The sequence below is a fragment of the Tamandua tetradactyla genome, chromosome 1 (genome assembly GCF_023851605.1).
Source record: "Tamandua tetradactyla isolate mTamTet1 chromosome 1, mTamTet1.pri, whole genome shotgun sequence".
Classification (NCBI taxonomy): Eukaryota; Metazoa; Chordata; class Mammalia; order Pilosa; family Myrmecophagidae; genus Tamandua; species Tamandua tetradactyla.
In genome coordinates this window covers 101,860,079-101,881,196 of record NC_135327.1, presented here as the reverse complement: position 1 = coordinate 101,881,196, position 21,118 = coordinate 101,860,079, and the positions used below count along the sequence as shown (strand labels likewise).

Below are 21,118 nucleotides of genomic sequence, written 5' to 3'. Positions count from 1 at the left end.
GATTTTTAGAAAAATATCTACATTTATCCTTACATCATCATTTGTTTAAAAAAAGAAAAGAAAGAAGCACATTCACACCATGAAGTTATTAGGAAAATACTCTTGCAAACAAACTATATAATAATAAAGTATACTTCAAAGGTTTGTGGGGTTTTTTTACACTAATAAAGTACAGAGAAATCCTAAGTAAGGGAAAAACTACTCCTTAGAACAACAGTTTAATCACAGCAGCTTTTGCACAGCAATACTTGGAGGAAGTTGGACACTTCAGTTTCCTCAGGAAGAGAAGGAAGGAAGAGGATCTTCTAATTCAGATCGTTTTTTGGCCATTAATCTGCTTTCTTCAGGAATGGTTACAGATGCCACATTTCCATTAAGGGAGCTTCCTGAGTACTGAGCAGTCTATCTGGGTCTTCAAGGGAACTACCGTTACAAGAGTCTGTATCTGAGTAGGTTCCTTGGCATCGCTGGGATCATCTGTGATCTGTAGTTCCTGGTCTTTTACAGGGTGGCTACTTCTGTTGGACCTGCAAGGACCGGGGTGTCTGACAGACGCTTCGGCATATGAACAGGAGAAGGTGACACAGGAGAAACTCGGGGATCGGGACAGGGCATGGAAACATCTCTGTTAAACTTGGCATTTGCTCTCTTCACACATTCCTCAAGTGCTGTGATAAATGTATCACAGGGAGCACCAAGCAAAGAGGAGGCTTTGTTTGTGTTTCCCACGCTGGAAGATGAACAGCTCTCATTCTGGTGAACAAGTTCTTGGATTGCATGAACTTGCTACATTAGGAGGTGTCATGGTCAGGTTCATGTGTCAACTTGACCAAGTGATACTTTGGTTACCTATTTGTCTGGTTGGGCAAGTGCTAGCCTGTCTGTTGCAATGAGGACATTTCATAGAATTAAATTATGATCACTTCGGCTGCATCCACAGCTGATTCCATTTATAATCAGCAAAGGGGTGTATCTTCTGCAATGAGTGATGCTCAGTCTAACCACTGGAAGCCTTTTAAGGAGGATTCAGAAGAGAAAGGCTCTCCTCTTGCTTCAGCTGGCGAGCCTCTCCTGTGGAGTTCATACAGACCCTCTATCAGAATCGTTGGCTTCACAGCCTGCCCTGTGGATTTTGGACTCTGCGTTCCCATGGTCACATGAGACATTTTTATAAATTTTATATTTGCGAGTGTTCCCTGTTGATTCTGTTTCTCTAGAGAACCCTAACTAATACAGCTTGGTACCAGGAGTGGTTCTTAAGAAATAGAATCTTAATAATGGGTTTTAATGAATGGTTTTCTACTCTGACAGGACTCAAAGGCACTAAGGACTCTGATTCCCATAATCAGAATGACACTCCCAATCCATAGGAGTGAGTTGGCAAAAGAGATAGTCAAAATATCACCATTCAATTCTCCTAATGCTTCACTTGTATGAAGCCAGGCTCTGGGGGATAATGTTTTTGACACCTTTACAGAGTTTTGTGGAAATAAGAGGTATAGAGATGTTGGCTGGTTGTTGTTAGATACACTGGCTACATTAAGGAGTGAAAGGGATGAGCTCAAGGCTTCAAATGAGAAGCTTAAGCATCATCTGATGGATGTAGACGTTTCTATGAGTATCCTGAAGGAAAATCTTATTTCCTGCAGCTGTAGACTTGAGATCTCTGAAAATCAGACTCAGAATCATATTGTTAGAGTAGCAACTTTACAACGTAAACTGAAATCTCAATGTTGCATGGTGTCTGTCATTAAAGTGAGGGCATTGATTGGAAAGGAGAGGGACCCTGAAAAATGGGATGGTGACCTATGGATTGATAATGACATCGGGGGTGAGGTTGAAACTCTATGTCATGCTGAATCTTCTCTAGATAACCCTGTAATAATTTGCCTTGAGGACATAGCTGCCCCACTTCCAGCCTGTCTTAAGGAGTTGGCCACCCAACCTCCTCCTGAAGGGATTAGCCCTAGAGTGATTAATCCTGTTTCACCAGATGAAATGGCAAATGAATGCCCTGAAACAAATGGCTTGGAAGATATTTCTTATTATTTTCATGACCCACCCCCACCACCCCTCATTTCTCCCAGACCTATAATTAGACTAAAGTCTCAACAGGCCCTTAAAGGTGAGGTACAAAGTATCACACATGAGGAGGTACATTATACTCCAAAAGAACTGTGTGAGTTTTCCAATTTATATAGACAGAAATCATGGGAATATGTGTGGCAATGGATTTTAAGGGTGTAGGATAATGGTGGGAGGAATATAAAGCTGGATCAGGCTGGATTTATTGATATGGGCCCACTAAGCAGAGATTCTGCATTCAATGTTATAGCTCTAAGGGTTAGAAAAGGAATTAATAGTTTGTTTGGACAGTTGGTTGAAACATGAATCAAAAGGTGGCCAACATTACCAGAGGTTGAAATGCCAGAACTGCCTTGGTATAATGTAGATGAGGGGATCTAGAGGCTTAGAGAGATTGGAATGTTAGGTGGATTTATCATGCAAAGCCTGCTCTTACACCCCAAGAATGTCTGGAGGAAGCACCTTTTACCAGAACAGTGAGAAATAAATTAGTGAGACTAGCACCAACATTCCTGAAGAGCTCTGTAGTTGCGCTTCTCTGTAGGTCAGATGTTACTGTAGGAACTGTTGTCACTGAGCTGGAATCCTTAAACATAATGGGGATGATCGGATCCCGAGTTGGCAGAAGCCAGGTGGCAGCACTTAATCACCAAAGACAGGGTAGACATGGCTATTATAATAGACAGCAAACTCAAAGCAGGAGTCAAAATTATACGACTCGCAGAGATTTATGGCATTGGCTAGTAAATGATGGGGTACCTAGAAATACAATAGAATGGTAGTCTACTAAATTCTTGTTTGAGCTGTATAAACAAAGGAGTTCTAGATCAAGTGAACAGAAGTCTAACCTGAATTGCAAAAACACAGAGTCATGGCCCCTTAATCAATTTCCAGACTTGAGACAGTTTACAGACCCAGAGCCCCTTGAATGAATGGGAGGCCAGTTCCCTTTGGGGGAGAACCCTGTTACACTGCCACAGATTTATACTGCTGATCTTCCTTCAAGACTTCCCCAAGGAGACCGAAGGCCTTTTACCAGGGTAACTGTGCATTGGGAAAAAAGGAATGATCAGACATTTTTGGGATTATCAGACACTGGTTCAAAAGTGACATTAATTCCAGGGGACCCAAAACATCACTCTGGTTCACCAGTCACAGTGGGGACTAATGGAGGCCAGATAATCAATGGAGTTTTAGCTCAGGTCCATCTCACAGTGGGTCCAATGGGCCCCCAGACCCATTCTATAGTTATTTCCCCAGTTCCAGAATGTATAATTGGTATAGACATACTGAGCAACTGGCAGAATCCTCACATTGGTTCTCTAACTCATGCAGTGAGGGCTATTATGGTGGGAAAGGCCAAGTGGAAGCCACTAGAACTGCCCCTACCAAGCAAAATAATAAATCAGAAGCAATACAGGATTCCTGGAGGGATTGTAGAGATTACTGCCACTCTTAAGGACTTGAAGGATGCAGGGATGGTGATTCCCACCACATCCCCATTCAACTCTCCTATTTGGCCTGTTCAGAAAACAGATGGGTCTTGGAGGATGACAGCTGATTATCATAAACTCAACCAAGTGGTAACTCCAATTGCAGTTGCTATTCCACATGTGGTATCATTGCTTGAGCAAATCAATACATTCCTTGGTACCTGGTATGCAGCTATTGATCTAGCAAATGCTTTCTTCTCAATAGCTGTTAGTAAGGACCACCAGAAACAGATTGCTTTCATCTGGCAAGGTCAGCAATATACTTTCACTGTCCTACCTCTGGAGTATATCAACTCTCCAGCCCTATGTCACAATCTTGTCCTCAGGGACCTTGATCGTTTCTCCCTTCCACAAGACATCACACTGGTCCATTATATTGATATCATGTTGATTGGACATAGTGAGCAAGAAGTAGCAACTACTCTAGACTTACTGGTAAGGCATTTGCATGTGAGAGGATGAGAGATAAATCCAACAAAAATACAGGGGCCTTTCACCTCAGTGAAATTTCTAGGTGTCCAGTGGTGTGGGGTATGTTGAGATATCCTTTCTAAGGTGAAGGATAAGTTGTTACATCTGGCCCCTCCTATGACCAAAAGAGAGGCACAATGCCTAGTTGGTCTCTTTGAATTTTGGTGACAACATATTCCTCATTTGGGTGTGCTACTCCAGTCCATTTATCAAGCCACCAGAAAAGCTGCTAATTTTGAATGCGGACCTGAACAAGAGGAGGCTCTGCAACAGGTCCAGGCTGCTGTACAAGCTGCTCTGCCACTTGGGCCATATGATCCAGCAGAATCAATGGTGCTGGAAGTGTCAGTGGTAAATAGAGATACTGTCTGGAGCCTTTGGCAGGCCCCTATAGGAGAATCACAATGCAGACCCTTAGGATTTTGGAGCAAAGCCTTTCCATCTGCTGCAGATAACTACTCTCCTTTTGAAAAACAACTTTTGGCCTGCTACTGGGCCTTAGTAGAGACTGAACACTTAACCATGGGCCACCAAGTTACCATGAGACCTGAGTTGCCTATCATGAGCTGGGTGATGTCTGACCCACAAAGCCATAAAGTTGGGCATGCGCAGCAGCACTCTATTGTAAAATGGAAATGGTATATACGAGATAGGGCCAGAGCAGGTCCTGAAGGCACAAGTAAGTTACATGAAGAAGTGACCCAAATGCCCATGATCTCCACTCCTGCCACATTACCTTCTCTTTCTCAGACCAGAGCTATGGCCTCTTGGGAAGTTCCTTACAGTGAATTGACTGAGGAAGAGAAAACTTGGGTCTGGCTTACAGATGGTTCAGCACAATATGCAAGTCCCACCTACAAGTGGACAGCTGCAGCACTACAATCCCTTTCTATGGTGTCCTTGAAGGGCAGTGGTGAGGGGAAATCCTCCCAGTGGGCAGAACTTCGAGCGGTGCACCTGGTTGTTCATTTTGCTTGGAAGGAGAACTGGCCAGAGGTGTGTTTGTGTACTGACTCATGGGCTGTTGCTAATGGTTTGGTTGGTTGGTCAAGGACTTGGAAAGACCATAATTGGAAAATCAGTGACAAAGAGGTCTGGGGAAGAAGTATGTGGATAGATCTTTCTGAGTGTGCTAAAAACATGAATATATTTGTGTCCCATGTGAATGTACACTAGAGGGTGACTTCAGCAGAGGAAGTTTTTAATAATCAAGTGGATAAGATGACCTGTTCTGTGGATACCTGTCAGTCTTCTTCCCCAGCAACTCCTGTCATTATCCAATGGGCTTATGAACAAAGTGGTCATGGTGGTAGGGATGGAGGTTATGCATGGGCTCAGCAACATGGACTTCTACTCACCAAGGCTTACTTGGCTACAGCCACTGCTGAGTGCCCAACTGCTAGCAGCAGAGACCCATGCTCAGCCCCCGATATGGCACCATTCCCCAAGGTGACCATCCAGCTACATGGTGGCAGGTTGATTACATTGGACTACTCCCTTCACGGAAGGGGCAGTGATTTGTTCTAACTGGAATAGACACACAATCTGGATATGGGTTTGCTTTCCTTGCATGCAATGGTTCTGCCAAAACTACCAACCGTGGGCTTACAGAATACCTTATCCATCGTCATGGTATTCCGCATAGCATTGCTTCTGACCAAGGAACACACTTCACAGCAAATGAAGTGTGGGAATGGGCACGTGCTCACAGAATTCTCTGGTCTTACCTTGTTCCCCATCATCCAGAAGCAGCTGGATTGATAGAACGATGGAATGGCCTTTTGAAAACTCAATTACAGTGCCAACTAGGTGGCAATACCTTGAAAGGCTGGGGTAATGTTCTCCAGGAAGCTGTATATGCTCTGAATCAGCATCCACTGTATGGTGCTGTTTCTCCCATAGCCAGGATCCATGGGTCCAGGAACCAAGGGGTGGAAATGGGAGTGGCACCACTCATTATTACCCGTAGTGATCCACTAGGAAAATTTTTGCTTCCTGTCCCTGTGACCCTGAGCTCTGCTGGTCTACAGGTTCCAAATGGGGGGTTGCTTCCATCAGGAGAAGCAATAATGATTCCATTGAACTGGAATCTAAGACTGCCCCTGGTCACTTTTGGGCTACTCATGCCCTGGATCAAAAGCTAAGAAGGGGATTCCATTATTGTCTAGGGTGATTGACCCTGACTATCAGGGGGAAATAGGACTACAACTACACAATGGAGGTAAAGAAGCGTTTTCTTGGAATATAAGAGATCCCCTAGGGCATCTTTTAGTACTACCATGCACTGTGATTAAAATTAATGGAAAACTGCAACAGCCCAATCCAGGCAGGACTACCAATGGGTCTGAAACTTCAAAAATGAAGATTTGGGTCACCCCACCAGGCAAAGAACCATGGCCAGCTGAAGTGCTTGCTGAGGGTAAAGGAAATATGGAATGGGTAGTGGAAGAAGGTAGTGATAAATATGGACTGCGACCACGTGATCAGTTACAGAAATGAGAACTGTGATGCTGTTTTGTTCCTATTATAGTATTTAAGTTGTAAGACATCAAGTTTAAGAATGAATATTACCCAAGGACTTGCACCCTATTCTGGAGAGAGTTAATGGGTTTCCAGTTATATGCAGGACAGTTGAGTATTGTTAGGTGAATGAAAAAAACATGTGTTTTAATGTTTTTATTTAGAAATTAGGTATGGTTTAAGGTGATATATATAGCTACCAAGTTGACAAAGGACGGACTGTCATGGTCAGGTTCATGTGTCAACTTGGCCAGGTGATGGTACTTGTTTGTCTGGTTGGGCAAGTGCTGGCCTGTCTGTTGCAATGAGGCCATTTCATAGAATTAAATCATGATCACGTCAGCTGCATCCACAGCTGATTCCATTTGTAATCAGCCAAGGGGAGTGTCTTCTGCAATGAGTGATGCTCAATCTAATCACTGGAAGCCTTTTAAGGAGGATTCAGAAGAGACAGGCTCTCTTTCTGCTTCAGCTGGAGAGCCTCTCCTGTGGAGTTGGTCCAGATCCTCCAATTGAATCATCGGCTTCACAGCCTGCCCTGTGGATTTTGGATCTGCATTCCTGCGGTCACGTGAGACACTTTTATAAATTTTATATTTGCAAATGTTCCCTGTTGATTCTGTTTCTCTAGAGAACCCTAACTAATACAGGAGGTCACAGTAGAGGTGGAGTTCAGGCGTTTTGGTTTTCAGAGAGTCACTGGTTTCACTCATTTCTTTTTCTTTTTTAGTCCGAGTATCAGTCAAACATGCTTTGGAGCACCCTAGAGCCAGCAGCCACCTGTCTTTCAACTGCATTCACCGCTTTCATGTAGAAATGCTGCTCTCCTGCAATGATTAATTCCATTCTTGTGTCGAATCCTGAATGGACTTTAATTTCACAGCCTGCCACTTTATTCTTCCTTTGCTCCCTCTACACACATCATCCTGTGAATCACAGTAGGACAGGATTTCATTATCTAAAACAAACCGAGGCTGCCAAGCTGTGAGATGGTTGGTCCACTCACACAGAGGCCCCTCCTTGCTGCTGAGCCAGGCGCTGTGACTGGGAAGTTGCAGAGCCCAGGACCGCCCTCCCGGTCTCTCCCCGGGTGCTTGTTGCAGGGACGTAGCAGCCCTTCCAGGCCCTTAGAGGCTGTGCGGAGCTGGGGGTCTAGGGGTGTGGCTCAGACGTCTCGAGGGAGCGGCCGCCAGCCCATGTCTGCACCCCGGCATCCCCCCTCCTTGTCTGCCTTCCTTCGCCCCTGTCTCCCTGTTTGTTTTCATTCTCCAAGTACATTTTGCTCCTTAAGTTGCTTTTGATATGAACATTGTTTTTAATATATGTATATATAATATATATCCATCTAATATATGTATTCACATTATCAACTCAAAATCATAAAATTTTATCTTCCATGTTAAACTCTATAATGGACCTTACAGTGGCATTCGCAATACGCCTGATGTTTTATGGTGACAGAACAAATCCAGGAATTGTTGGAAAACAGACAATTGTTCATCAACTGGGTGTTTTTTTATATCATTAATATAAAATATCATTGTTTAATTATTTGTGAAGTTCTTCTTTTGCTAATAAAGCCAACACATTAAGAGCTACTGCTATATTTTTGCACATGCACAAGAAAACTTAGACTTGAACATGAATGAAATTAATTTACAACAGGGGAGGCCAAACATCAGCCCGTGGCTACAAACTAAGAATGGGTTTCACATTTTAAAAGGATTACAAAAACAAAAACAAAAGAGCAATCTGTGACAGAGACTGTATGTGGCCTTCAAACCCTAAAATGTTTACTTTTTCAGACAAGTTTGAGGATCCCCAATTCAGAAGCATAGTATTTTGACCTAAGTGAAAAGTCATGCTTCCCACAGTGATGTATAAATGTTCCTCTGAAGCTGCATGCTAAAGGGTCATGTTCAGGAATATTCTTCCTATAATAATTTCAGGAGTAGATTCTTATTCTTCATGTAGATTTGCAGCTTCTAGTTTTCATGTGGTCAGTGATACGACTATGACAACAACAGTGTATGGTAAAATTGACAGTTTGTGCAAATAACAAGTTCATCACCAAGTTTCTTCAGAAATGGAAATTCTGCTTTAATTTATTATTAAATATGCCATTTATGTAATTTTGAGCTCATTGTTCTGAAAGGGTTTAACTGCAAAAATTTTCTAAAAGTATTTTTAAGCATATCAAATAATAATGTAAATAAATAGCTGTAAATTATACCAAACAATAAATGACAAAACCATCATGACAAGAACTTCATACACCTCTGTAAACATTATTTGCAGGATTGCTCAGCCTCAATTTCTCTTACATCTTTCATTACACTTAACTTGTACCAAAGTTTTCACTGGAGTAGCAAGAAGCAACCTAGAAGCTTCATGCATTTTGCAGATGCAACATAGTTTTTCTTTGGCGGTGGTGCATGAAACAATGGTAATTCCTCTATCCATAGCGCCTCTGATTTGATTTGCTTCTCAACTGAAATATGTATTTATTAAATTAGTCATATTCTGAGGTAACCTGGCTGAAAGCACTATTTTGGAGACAGGGGATGCCTGAGGGAAAGTAATTCTCTCTTTCTGAGCTCTCATCAGCCCTATCACCCTTCCTATCCTCTCTGATTTCAGTTGTTCAGAATGAAAATGAATAGTTACTAGATTTGCTAAGCCAAATGACAAGTCAGAGAATCCTCTTATTCCAAGATAAATTTAACCAGAGATGCCTTCACCTTCTCACAGGTGTCTTCGCCTCCATTGGAAAATATACTTTTTAGCTGATTTAGGTGCACTGAACACTTCTGGGACGTGTAATTCACTTCTGTTACACCTGAATGCCCTGTTCTTTCATTGCCCTCAAGACCAAACTTAGGGATGAAAATGTGACGAGGACTTCCTATGATATATGCATGTAAATGGATATGTGTGAAAACTGTTTTAGGTTGTAAAAGCTGCCAGAATGCAGTATACCAGAAACAAGAGGCTTTTTAAAAGGGGAATATATTAAGTTGCACGTTTATAGATCTAAACCTATGAAAATGTTCAAACTAAGGCATCCAGAGAAAGATACTTTAGTTCAAGAAAGGTCAATATGTCAGGAACACCTTTGTCAGCTGGGTAGTCACTTGTCTGGCATCTGCCTGTCCCTTGCTCCTGGGCTCTGTTGCTTTCAGGTTCTGTTCCTGTGGGGGTTCCTCACTTTGCTTCTCCAGGGCTGGCTTTCATTTCTTGGCTTCCCTTGGCTCTCTCCAGATTCTGGCTTGCTTAATATCTCATGGCGACGTCTGCTGGGCTCCAGGCATCTCCAAACATCTGCTGCCTCTATTCTCCAAGTGTCAGCATCTGTGCCAGCAATACTCTGTTTCTGTCGGCTCTGTCATTTCTGAGGTTTCTCCAAAGTATTTCCCCTTTTAAAGACCCTAGTAAACTAATCAAGACCCACCTGGAATGGGTGGAGTCACATTTCCATCTAATCAAAAGTTCACACCCACAATTCGGCATGTAACATTTCTGTAAATATAATCTAATAAAAAATTCCAACATATGGTGTTGAATCAGGATTAAAAGAAACAGATGCTACCATAATATTGGATTAGGCTTAACACCTGGCTTTTCTAGATACATAATATTTTCAAATCAGTACACATATATATTTTTTACATAAAAATATATAAAGGAGATATTTTTAAAAGAGCAGATTTTGAAAAGTCTAAACACTTAAAAAATTAACCAGAGGCCACATACTAACAATAATTTTTATTTATATAGTTTTACTGTTCACAAAGAAAAAAGTGAAATTCTAAGTGATGAGCTTTAAGATGGTGGTCAGCTTTTTAACTTGCATGCAAATATACATTTGTATTTATATGCTATATATTTTTAAATGCTGTGAGTGTTTATTTTCCAATGGTGTACTTAGACTTGAAGTAACTATAAATTGTTCTTCTGTTCAGTTGTTTTTTAAACTATATAGGCCTCCTTTTTTTTCTTTATCAGAGAAGTTGTGGGTTTAAAGAACAATCGTGCATAAAATACAGGATTCCTGTTTACCACCCTATTATTGACACCTTGCATTGATGTGGAACATTTGTTACAATTGATGAAAACACATTTTTATAATTGTACTCTTGACTATTTAGGGTTCACCGTTTGTGTAGTATAGTTCCATGGATTTAAAAAAAAACTTTCTATTACCAGATATACAACCTCGCATTTCCCTTTTAACCACATCCAGATAAATATTTCAGTGCTGTTAATTATGTTTGCAATGTTGTGCTAACACCATCACCATCCATTACCAAAATATTTCCACCATTCTAAATAGGAACCCTGTATGCTGTAAGCATTAACCTTCCATTCTCTATCCCTACCCCATCTCCTGAATATATAGAATACAATAAGAATATTATATTCTATATATAGAGAGAGAATATAACTTATATTCTAGTTTCTGACTTTATGAATTTTCTTATTCTAATTAGTTTATATCAGTAGGAGCATATAGTATTTATCCTTTTCTATCTGGCTTATTTTACTCAACATGATGTTTTCAAGGCTCATCCACGTTGCTGCATGAATCAGTACTTCATTCCTTTGTACGGCTGAGTAATAGTCCAGAGCACGTACAGACTACATTCCATTTATCCATTCATTGGTTGGTGCGCACTTGAGTTGCTTCAAACTTTTGGTAATTGTGAATAATGTCGCTATGAACATGTAGGCTTCCTTTAATACAGTAAAATCAATAATCCTGGGGATATATTCCCCCCACCCTATTCTAGCCCCCAGGACATTACTGCACCCTGGAGGGATGTTTGCCTTGGTACACAGGGTGAAGGAGTGCCTATTTCATCCAGAAAGCAATGGTAAGCTCTGAAAGAGTCAAAGCAGGGCACTGACATGATGAAAATCATGCTTCAGAAGTGGGCAGGGCCACAGTGAGGAGGGGAGACCGGGGCATGGAGACTATGAGGAGCCTCCTGCCATGTTCCCAGTGATGGATAATGAGGTTTGTGCCAAAGCAGTGATAGGGGATGGGCTGTGGGTGGGAGTCCAGGGAGCAGAGAAGAGAGATCTGTTGCATGCGGGGAGTGGGAAGGGATGAGGTAGGAATGGGAGCGGAAGCCTCAAGTTTGGGGTGTCAGGATCACAGAGGACAATGTTTCCTGACATGAGATGGTAAACAGGTTTGGGGCAGGAGGCAGGTGAGTAACTCCAGGTCTGAGATGTCTGTGGACACCCAGATGGAATCATCTCACAGGTAATCGTCTCACAGGGTGCCTAGATTTAGAAAACAGAAGACAGCTCTAGGTAACAGGTAACATTTTTGGGATTACAGATGGTGGTTGAAATGACTGGATCACTCAGGTAAATCTGTGGTATGAAAAGATGACCAAGAAATACCCAGATTTCCTCAAAACAGACAACTAACATGTCCTTGTAATTCCCAGCATCCTGAAATAAGGTCACCTGAGAGAATGGACTTCCGGACACTGGCTGGTCCCTGAGACAGGACAAAGGAGCTGGACCAAGTTGGGGAGCACCTGGCAGTGGAGGGAGCCCTGGATAGGTTACAGTCTTCCTGAGAGGGAGGAGAGCGCAGCTGGGCCAGTAGAATCAGAAATAGCTCCAGCTGCGAGCCAAGGCTGTCTTGGGGGCAGGAATATGGTCAGGTCAGGCAGGGCTAGGTCCATGGACAGGAGACCTGTGCAGTTGGCCAAGACCCCAGCTCAGAAGGTCCCCTGCACTTGGTTTTTTGCTCTGTGGTCAACATTTTGAATTTCTTAATAATTTTTATCTTTGAACATACGTTTTGTAAGTGATGTCTGATGGGCCATTGAAACATGGGATCGAGCAGAGGAGCTCCATGCCATTTGCTTGTCCAGTGCATTTTTTAAATAGTTTTGATTGGATTATTGCTGATGCTTTCTTTTTAAAAATTTTCCCTATTTTATTAGAGAAGCTATAGGTTTACAGAAAAATCATGAATAATCTAGGGATATTTTTGATGCATCTAATGATGAAGGCATATATTTTATAGAATTTACCAGCAGTTATTAGGATGCAATATTTCACTTATATATAGTATTTTATGTTAATCCACAATATTTAAGTTTTATATTTTAAAACCTCCTTGGAGAATACAAGATTGGTTCAATATTAGGGAATTCATAATATCATTACTAAATTAATAGTCTAAAGAAAATCATGATTATCCCCATACATGCTGAAAAAGCCTTTGATAAATTTTAATATCTGCTTATGATTAAGGAAAAACACTCACGAGATTAAGAAACAAGGAATAGGGTAGGCCACGGTGGCTCAGCAGGCAAGAATGCTTGTCTGCCATGCCAGAGGACCCGGGTTCGATTCCCGGTACCTGCCCATGTAAAAAAATTAAAAAAAAAAAATTAAAAAAAAAAAGAAACAAGGAATATTGTGTGCGTGTGTGTGTATTTTAGTCCTAAAGCTGATTTATTACTTATGTAATGGGAAACACTGAGGGCATTTTCAGGAAGAGCATTAAAAGGGCAAGGATGTCCACTGTCTTCCACCTAAAACTGAACCAAAGGAGAAGATGGCAGAGGAAGGAACTCCAGGACTCAGTCCTTCCACCAGAACAACTATTAAACAGGCAGGAACTGTCTGAAATAACTACTTTGAAATGCTAGAGGCCAGAAGAACACTATATAGCCTTCAGGGAAGAGTGAGAGGAGGAGGCTGATACATCCCAGTAAAGGACAATAAATTGCTCTCACACTACCGGTGCCCCCACGCTCTCCACAGACCACCAGCAAGCAGAAGGGGAAATAAAATCCTCTTCCCGAAGAACAGGGGCAAGTGCAGCAGGCATTTATCACAGCTTTTGATTCACAAATTCAGATTATTGGGCGCCAGCAGGGCTCTGGGGACAGCTATTGTTTCAGCCCACCTGGACAGAGGCAGGGGCAGCCCCGGTTTCAACACTCCCAACAAGGGCTGTGGCTGCTGAGACTAAAAGACACAGCAAGTCCTCAAGGTTGTGCGGGGCAGTTAGCTGAAGGGCTGGGTTGGCTCAGCAGACCAGGAAAGCTCAGCTTTGCGGAGCCATCAGAGACACTCTTGGCACCTTCCGGCTCCCCTCCCAGGGCACTCTTTGCCCATTCCTGGGCCCCTGGACCTGTTGTAGCCAGGAAAGACCGACTTTAGAAAGCCCACTGAGGCCTGCCCCTCCTCCAAGAATTTGCCTTCTAGGCAAAAGCAGCTTGAGACAAGGAGAGGAAGGTAAGAAACTATTGAGGCAGACAGTCTGGGGCGAAGGCTGTGACTCCAAACACCTGGAGGAGGGAGGGCTGTCTCCCGGGAAACAGGGGCAATCAAACTCCTGTCAACGGGGAACTCTGAAACGACTAACAAGCAAAAGTGCAGGACAAGACACAGGCCCAGACAGATGGGGAGCACCCGGCACACTGTGTTAGCGTTGGGCAGAACTTCCTGATAGGAAAAGGTAACTGGGACCTCATCAAAATTAAAAACTTTTGAGCACCAAAGGACTCCATCATGAAAGTAAAATGACAACCTACATAATGGGAGAAAATATTTGGAAACCACATATCCAATGAAAGTTTATTATTCAGAATTTTTCGTTTAAATCCTCAACAACAAAAAGACAAACAACCTAATTAAAAAATGGGCAAAAGACTTGAACAGACATCTCTCTAAAAAGAGAGGAATGGCCAGAAAGCACATGAAAAGATGCTGAGCATGATTAGCCATCAGGGAAATGCAAATAAAAATCACAGTGAGATACCATTTCACAGCCATTAGAGTGGCTGCTATTAAAAAAAAAAAAGAAGGAAAATAGCAAGTATTGGAGAGGATGCAGAAAAATACGAACACACATTCACTGCTGGTGACAATGTAAAATGTTGCAGACACTGTAGAAAACACTTTGGAAGTTTCTCAGAAAGCTAAGGACAGAAATACCATGTGATCCAGCAATCCCACTACTAGTTAAATACCCAAAATATTGAAAGCAAGGACTTGAACAGATATCTGGACACCAACGTTTATAGCATTATTCACAATTGCCAAAAGATGGAAGCAACCCAAGTGTCATCAACTGATGAATGGATAAACAAAATGTGATATATACAGATAATGGAATATTATTCAGCTGTAAAAGAAATGAAGTCTAATACATTCAATAAAATAGATGAACCTTGAAGACATCAAAGTGAGTGAAACAAGCCAGACATAAAAGGACAAATGTTGCATGTCTCACTGATTTGAAATAATTGGAATAAACAAACTCACTGAGCCAGAATCCATAATATAGGCTACCAGGGGATGGGCTGAGGATAGGGAATGGGAAATTAAGGTTTAAAATGTACAGAATTCCTCTTTGGAATAATGGAAATATTTTGGCAATGGATGGTGGTGATGATAGCCCAACACTGGGAATACAATTAACAACACTGAAATATATTTCCAAATAAGAATAAAAGGGCAAATGTTAGATTGTATATATGTAATAGAAAAAAATCCATGGAGCAACACTATACAGTGAACTAAGTAAAACCATGGACTATAGTTAACAGTACAATTATAAAAACGTGCTTTCACCAATTGTAGCAAATGTTCTACACCAATGCAAGTCATTGGTGGTAGGGCGGTGTTCTAGTTTGTTAGCTGCCGGAATGCAATATACCAGAAATGGAATGACTTTTAAAAGGAGGAATTTAATAAGTTGCTAGTTTACAGTTCTAAGGCCAAGAAAATGTTCCAATTAAAACAAGTCTATAGAAACGTCCAATCAAAGGCATCCAGAGAAAGATACCTTGGTTCAAGAAGGCTGATAAAGTTCAGGGTTCCTCTTTCAAGCGAGAAGGCATATGGCAAACATAGCCAGAGCTTCTCTCTCAGCTGGAAGGGCACATGGTGTCATCTGCAAGCTTCCTCTCCTGGCTTCCTATTCATGAAGCTCCCTGGAAGGTGTTTTCCTTCTTCATCTCCAAAGATCACTGGTTTGTGGACTCTCTGCTTCATGGTGCTGCAGCATTCTCTGCTCTTTCTGAATCTCTCTCATTCTCCAAAATGTTTCCTCTTTTATAGGATTCCAGTAAACTAATCAAGACCCACCCGAATGGGTGGAGACATCCCCACCTAATTCAGCTTAACAACTATCTTCCTTGAGTCACATCTCCAGGGAGGTGATCTAATTACAGTTTCAAATATACAGTACTGAATAAAGATTAGAAGAAATAGCTGCCTTTACAAAATGGGATTAGGATTAAAACATGGCTTTTCTAGGGAACATACATCCTTTCAAACTGGCACAGGTGGTAAATGGGGAATCCTATAATTTATGCATGATTGTTCTGTAAACCCACATGTACGCTAATAAAAAAATAAAAGTAAAAAAATTAGTATTAGCTAATGCAATTAGATAAGATAAATCAGAGGCATAAGAATGGGTAAAAAGTAAATCTATCTGTTTGTAGATGATATGATCCCGTAATTAGAAAACCCTACAGAATCAACAATAAAACCAACTCAAAAAAATAATTCAGATAAGTTGCAGGATACTAAATTAATAAACAAAGATCCATAACCTTAATATACACAAATAATAACATATTAGAGGACATTATGGTAGAGTAAATCTGTTTATAAAACCAACTAAAGGATAACCTACTTTGATATAAATTAACAAAAAATGTGCAAAACCTATCTGTCCCAGTTTGAAGCCATTATGTACCCCAGAAAAGCTTTGTCCTTTAATCCTCATTCAATATTGCTGAGTGGAATCTTTGTGATTATTTCCACCCAATATGACCCACCCAATTGTGAGTGGTAACTTTTGATTAGATGGTTTCCATGGAGATGTGTCTCCAATCATTCAAGGTGGGTTTGCTTACTGGAGTCCTTTATGAGGGAACCATTTGAAAAATGCTTTAGAGCCCACAGCCACAGACCCTGGAGATGAAGAAGGAAAATGCCCCCGGGGGAGCATCATGAAACTAGAAGTCAGGAGAGAAACTAGTAGACATCCCCTGTGCCCTTTCAGTTGAGAGAGAAACCCCGAACTTCATCAGCTTTACTTGAGTGAAGAAGAGAACAATCTCTTGTTGGTGCCTTAACTTGGACATTTTCACAGCCTTAAAACAGTAAACTTGCAACTTAATAAATTCACCTTTTAAAAGTCCTTCCATTTCTAGTATATTGCATTCCAGCAGTTTTCAAACTAGTACACTATCCATGAAAAATTTTAAAGTACTTCTATAAAAGTAGACTTGAACAAAGAGAAAGACATCTGCTATTTTTAGACAGAATGACTCAATATTATAAAGATAGCAGTTTTCCCTAAGTTAATGTATAGCCAATTCTCATTGTTCATGGATTCTCTATTTGCACATTTGTCTACTTGTGAAAGTTTTTGTAACCCTAAAATCAATACTCATGGGATTCTGCAGCCATTTGCTGATATGGGAAGGGTGGTAAAAAATCTGAGTAGCCCAACGCATACATTCCCAGCTTATGTCCAACAAGGTGAAGCTCTGCATTTTTTTTTTCAGTGCACATATTATAAATAAGTGCCCTTATCATGGTATATTTAGTGCTGCATTATATTTTGTTGCTTCTAATGGCTCCCAGGGGTAATGCTGAAGTGCTATCTAGTGTCCCTAAGCACAAGAAGATTGCGATACGCCTTATGGAAGAAGTGCATAATACTTTTTTGATAAGCTTTGTTGAGGCATCAATTATAGTGCTTAGATGTGAGTTCAAAGTTAATGAATCAACAATATGTGTTAAAGATGCCTTTAAATGGAAACATAAAACAAGGTTATACATTGACAGATTGATAAAAATGTTGTGAGCAGAGGACTGCAGGAAGCTAACACAGTATTTTCCTAGAAGCAATGGGTTAATATTCACTAATTTAGTGTTTGTGATAACTTTATAGATGATAACTACTGTGAATAATGAGAATCCCCTATATATATTTAATACAATTCCAATAAAAATACCAATAAGCACTTTTTATGGAGTTAGACAAGTTGATATTTAAGTTGTCATGGAAAAGCAAATGACAAACAGAAAAATACTAAAAAAGAAAAACTGTGAGGTAGGAAGGACTAAGCTCACTGACATTAAAACATTCTATAAAGTTTCTTATATCTAAACAATGTGGTAATGATCCATGCATAGATAATTAGACCAGAAGATTGCATGTTACTAACTACATATGGAAATTTAGTATATGATAAGGGTGGCATCTCAAATAACCTTTGAAATAATGGCTATTTTAATATATGGTGCAGGGACAACTGGGTAGCCATTTGGAAAAAAAGATTAAAGTAGATCCCTTATCTCACAAAATACACAAATGAATTATGAAATCTATGTATAAATATTGAAACCATTCAAGTACAAGAACAATACATAGTGAATTCTTCTTGCAACTCAGTGCTGGAAAAAGTTTTTTTTTAACTATGACTCAAAATATAGAGGCAATAGAAGAATAAATCAATTTAACTGCATCAAAATAAAAAAATTTAGATGGCAAAATACTATTACCAAAGTCAAAAGAAAATGGGCAAACTGGAAGAAAATATCTGCAACATATTCTACATACAAAGAACTATTACTCCTAATATATATGTAAAACTCTTCAAAATTGAGGGGCAAAGGACTAAAAATCCACTAGAAAATTAGAGAAAAGACATGACAGACAATCCACAAAAAGAGATGTAAAAATAGCCCACAATCACATGGAAATACATTTAAATTCACTCATAATTAGAAAAATACAAATTAAAAATAATAATACTGGGCGGGCCACAGTGGCTCAGCAGGCAGGAATGCTTACTTGCGATGCCAGAGGACCTGGGTTTGATTCCCAGTGCCTGCCCATGTAAAATAATAATAATAATAATAATAATAATAATAATAATAATAATAATAATAATAATACTGTGGTACCATTTCTCATCTATCTGATTGGCAATAATTTTAAAATATTACAATTCTGTGGGGAAACATATACCCTGATACATAGGTGATGGCATTGCAGATGGATACAATCCTACTGGAGGAGAATTTTTCAATACCTAATATATGCTGGTGATAGTTGCATAACATTGTGAACATAATTAAGATAATCGAAAGTTACATTCAAAAGTAGTTAAAACGGTAAAGAAAACAATAACAATAAACTTTTTTAAAAACCTACGTATACACACTTATCTTTTGACTCAGCAATCCTCTTTTTGGGAATCTGCCTTAAAGATACGCATACAGCAATACAAAAATAGAAACGCACAAAGTTTTTTCTGAAGCATTGTTTATAAATGAAAATACTGGAAACAATGTAAATGCCCATATATAGGGAAGTGGTTGATATTTATTTTTATCCATAACATGCATTCATATAACATAATATATATATAAAATGTGTGTAGATGATATTAGATACATGGATAGATAGCTGGATAGATAGGCAGACAGGAAGATAGCTATTGATGTATGTGTATGCATAGGAACGTATAATTCCTTGTTCTCTGGGAAGGCCTAGAAGCAATGGCACCCTAGTAACAATGAGCACATCTATCACCCAGAACCTGGTTTTTAAACATTATTTTCAAATAAAGGTTACCATAGCTCCTCAGAAAAGCAGAGTTCCAGGGCTAGGACAGGCAAAATACAAGCATCTTGTGGTGCCAGAATATAAGGAAGTGCTTTCAGAAGGATGGGGCCATGCCAAAAGAACACAGAATGAACCTGAAAGCACTCCAAAGGCCAAAGATGGGATAATTTTTGAGTAAGAAAATAAATGATGGCATTAGATTAAAACCAATAGGGGGTGGAGGTTAAAAAAATGCTCTTAAAAAATCAGTAGATTAGGGAAGAAATTGCAAGAGGAATCAGTAAATATCTCGAGACAAATGAAAATGAAAACAGAGCATACAAAAACTTGTGGTATGGGGCAGGCCATGGTGGCTCAGCAGGCAAGAATGCTCGCCTGCCATGCCAGAGGACCAGGGTTTGATTCCTGGTGCCTGCCCATGTTAAAAAAAAAAAAAAAAACTTATGGTATGTAGTGAAGGCAGTGATGAGAGTGAAATTTATAACCCTAAATGGCTATATTAAAAGAAGAAAAGAGCTAAAATCAAAGACCCAACAGAATATCTGGAGAAACTAGAGCAAGAACAGCAAACTAATCCCAAAGTGAGAAGAAGGAAAGAAATAACAAATATTAGGGCAGAAATAATTGAAATGGAGAACAAAAAAAAAGATAGAGGGAATCAATAGAACTAAATTTGGTTCTTTGAGGAGATCAATAAAATTGGTAAACTCTTAGCTACTGACAAAGACAAAAAGAGAAATTTATGCAAATAAATAAAATCGGAACTGAGATAGGGTTCATTACCACAGACCCTGAGGCACTAAAAACATCATAAGAGAAGAGTATGAACAACTGTACACCAACAGACAAGACAACTTAGATGATATGGACAATTTCCTATAAACACAAGAAAAATCTACAATCACCTGAAAAGAAACAGAAGACCTCCACAATTCAATCACAAATAAAGAGATTAAATACATCATCAAAAACCTCCCAATAGGGTGGTGCGATGGTGGCTCAATGGCAGAATTCTTGCCTGACAAGCTGGAGACCCCGGTTCGATTCCTGGTGCCTGCCCATGCAAAAAAAAAAAAAAAGACTCCCAATAAAGAAAAACCCAGGACCAGATAGCTTCACAGGTGAATTTTTACCAAGTATTCCAAGATTGATTAGTACCAATTCTGCTCAAACTCTTTCAAAAAATTGAAGTAAAGGGAACACTACCCAACTCATTCTATGAACCCAACATTATCCTAATACCAAAGCCTGATAAAGGTACAAGAAAAGAAAACTATAGACCAGTATCTCTAATGACAATGATACAAAAATCCTCAGCAAAATACTAGCAAATCAAATTCAACAACACATTAAAAGAATTATATAACATGACCAAGTGGGTTTTATTCCAAGTATGCAAGGGTGGTTCAACACAAGAAAATCAATCAGTGTAATATGCCACACTAACAAATAGAGAAAAACCACATGATCATCTCAATTGATATAAAAAAGGCATTTGACCAAATCCAGCATTCTTTCTTCATAAAAATATTTCAAAACATAGGAATAGAAGGGAACTTCCTCAACATGATAAAGGGTATATATTAAAAACCCACAGCTAACATCATATTCAATGGTGAGAGACTGAAAGCTTTCCCTCTAAAATCAGGAACAAGACAAGGATGCTGTTGTAGTTTGCTAGCTGCCGGAATACAACACACCAGAGACAGATTGGCTTTTAATAAAAGGGATTTATTTTGTTTAATCCCTTTTATTTTTTTTTGTTTTATTGTTTTTTTGTTTAATAAAGGGGATTTATCCTGTTAGTTCTTCAGAGGAAAGGCAGCTAACTTTCAACTGAGGTTCTTCTTACATGAGAAGGCACAGGGTGATCTCTGCTGGCCTTCTCTCCAGGCCTCTGGGTTCCAACAAC

General features: G+C 39.9%; 1 protein-coding gene and 1 pseudogene across 1 annotated transcript in view; both read right to left on the bottom strand.

Annotated features, from left to right (window-relative positions):
- The window catches only part of CDCA7L (cell division cycle associated 7 like), a 231,233-nt gene that overhangs the window by 119,194 nt on the left and 90,921 nt on the right, over positions 1-21,118 (bottom strand). The window lies entirely within an intron of this gene.
- On the bottom strand, positions 237-9,032 carry LOC143681099 (pleckstrin homology domain-containing family A member 3-like; annotated as a pseudogene).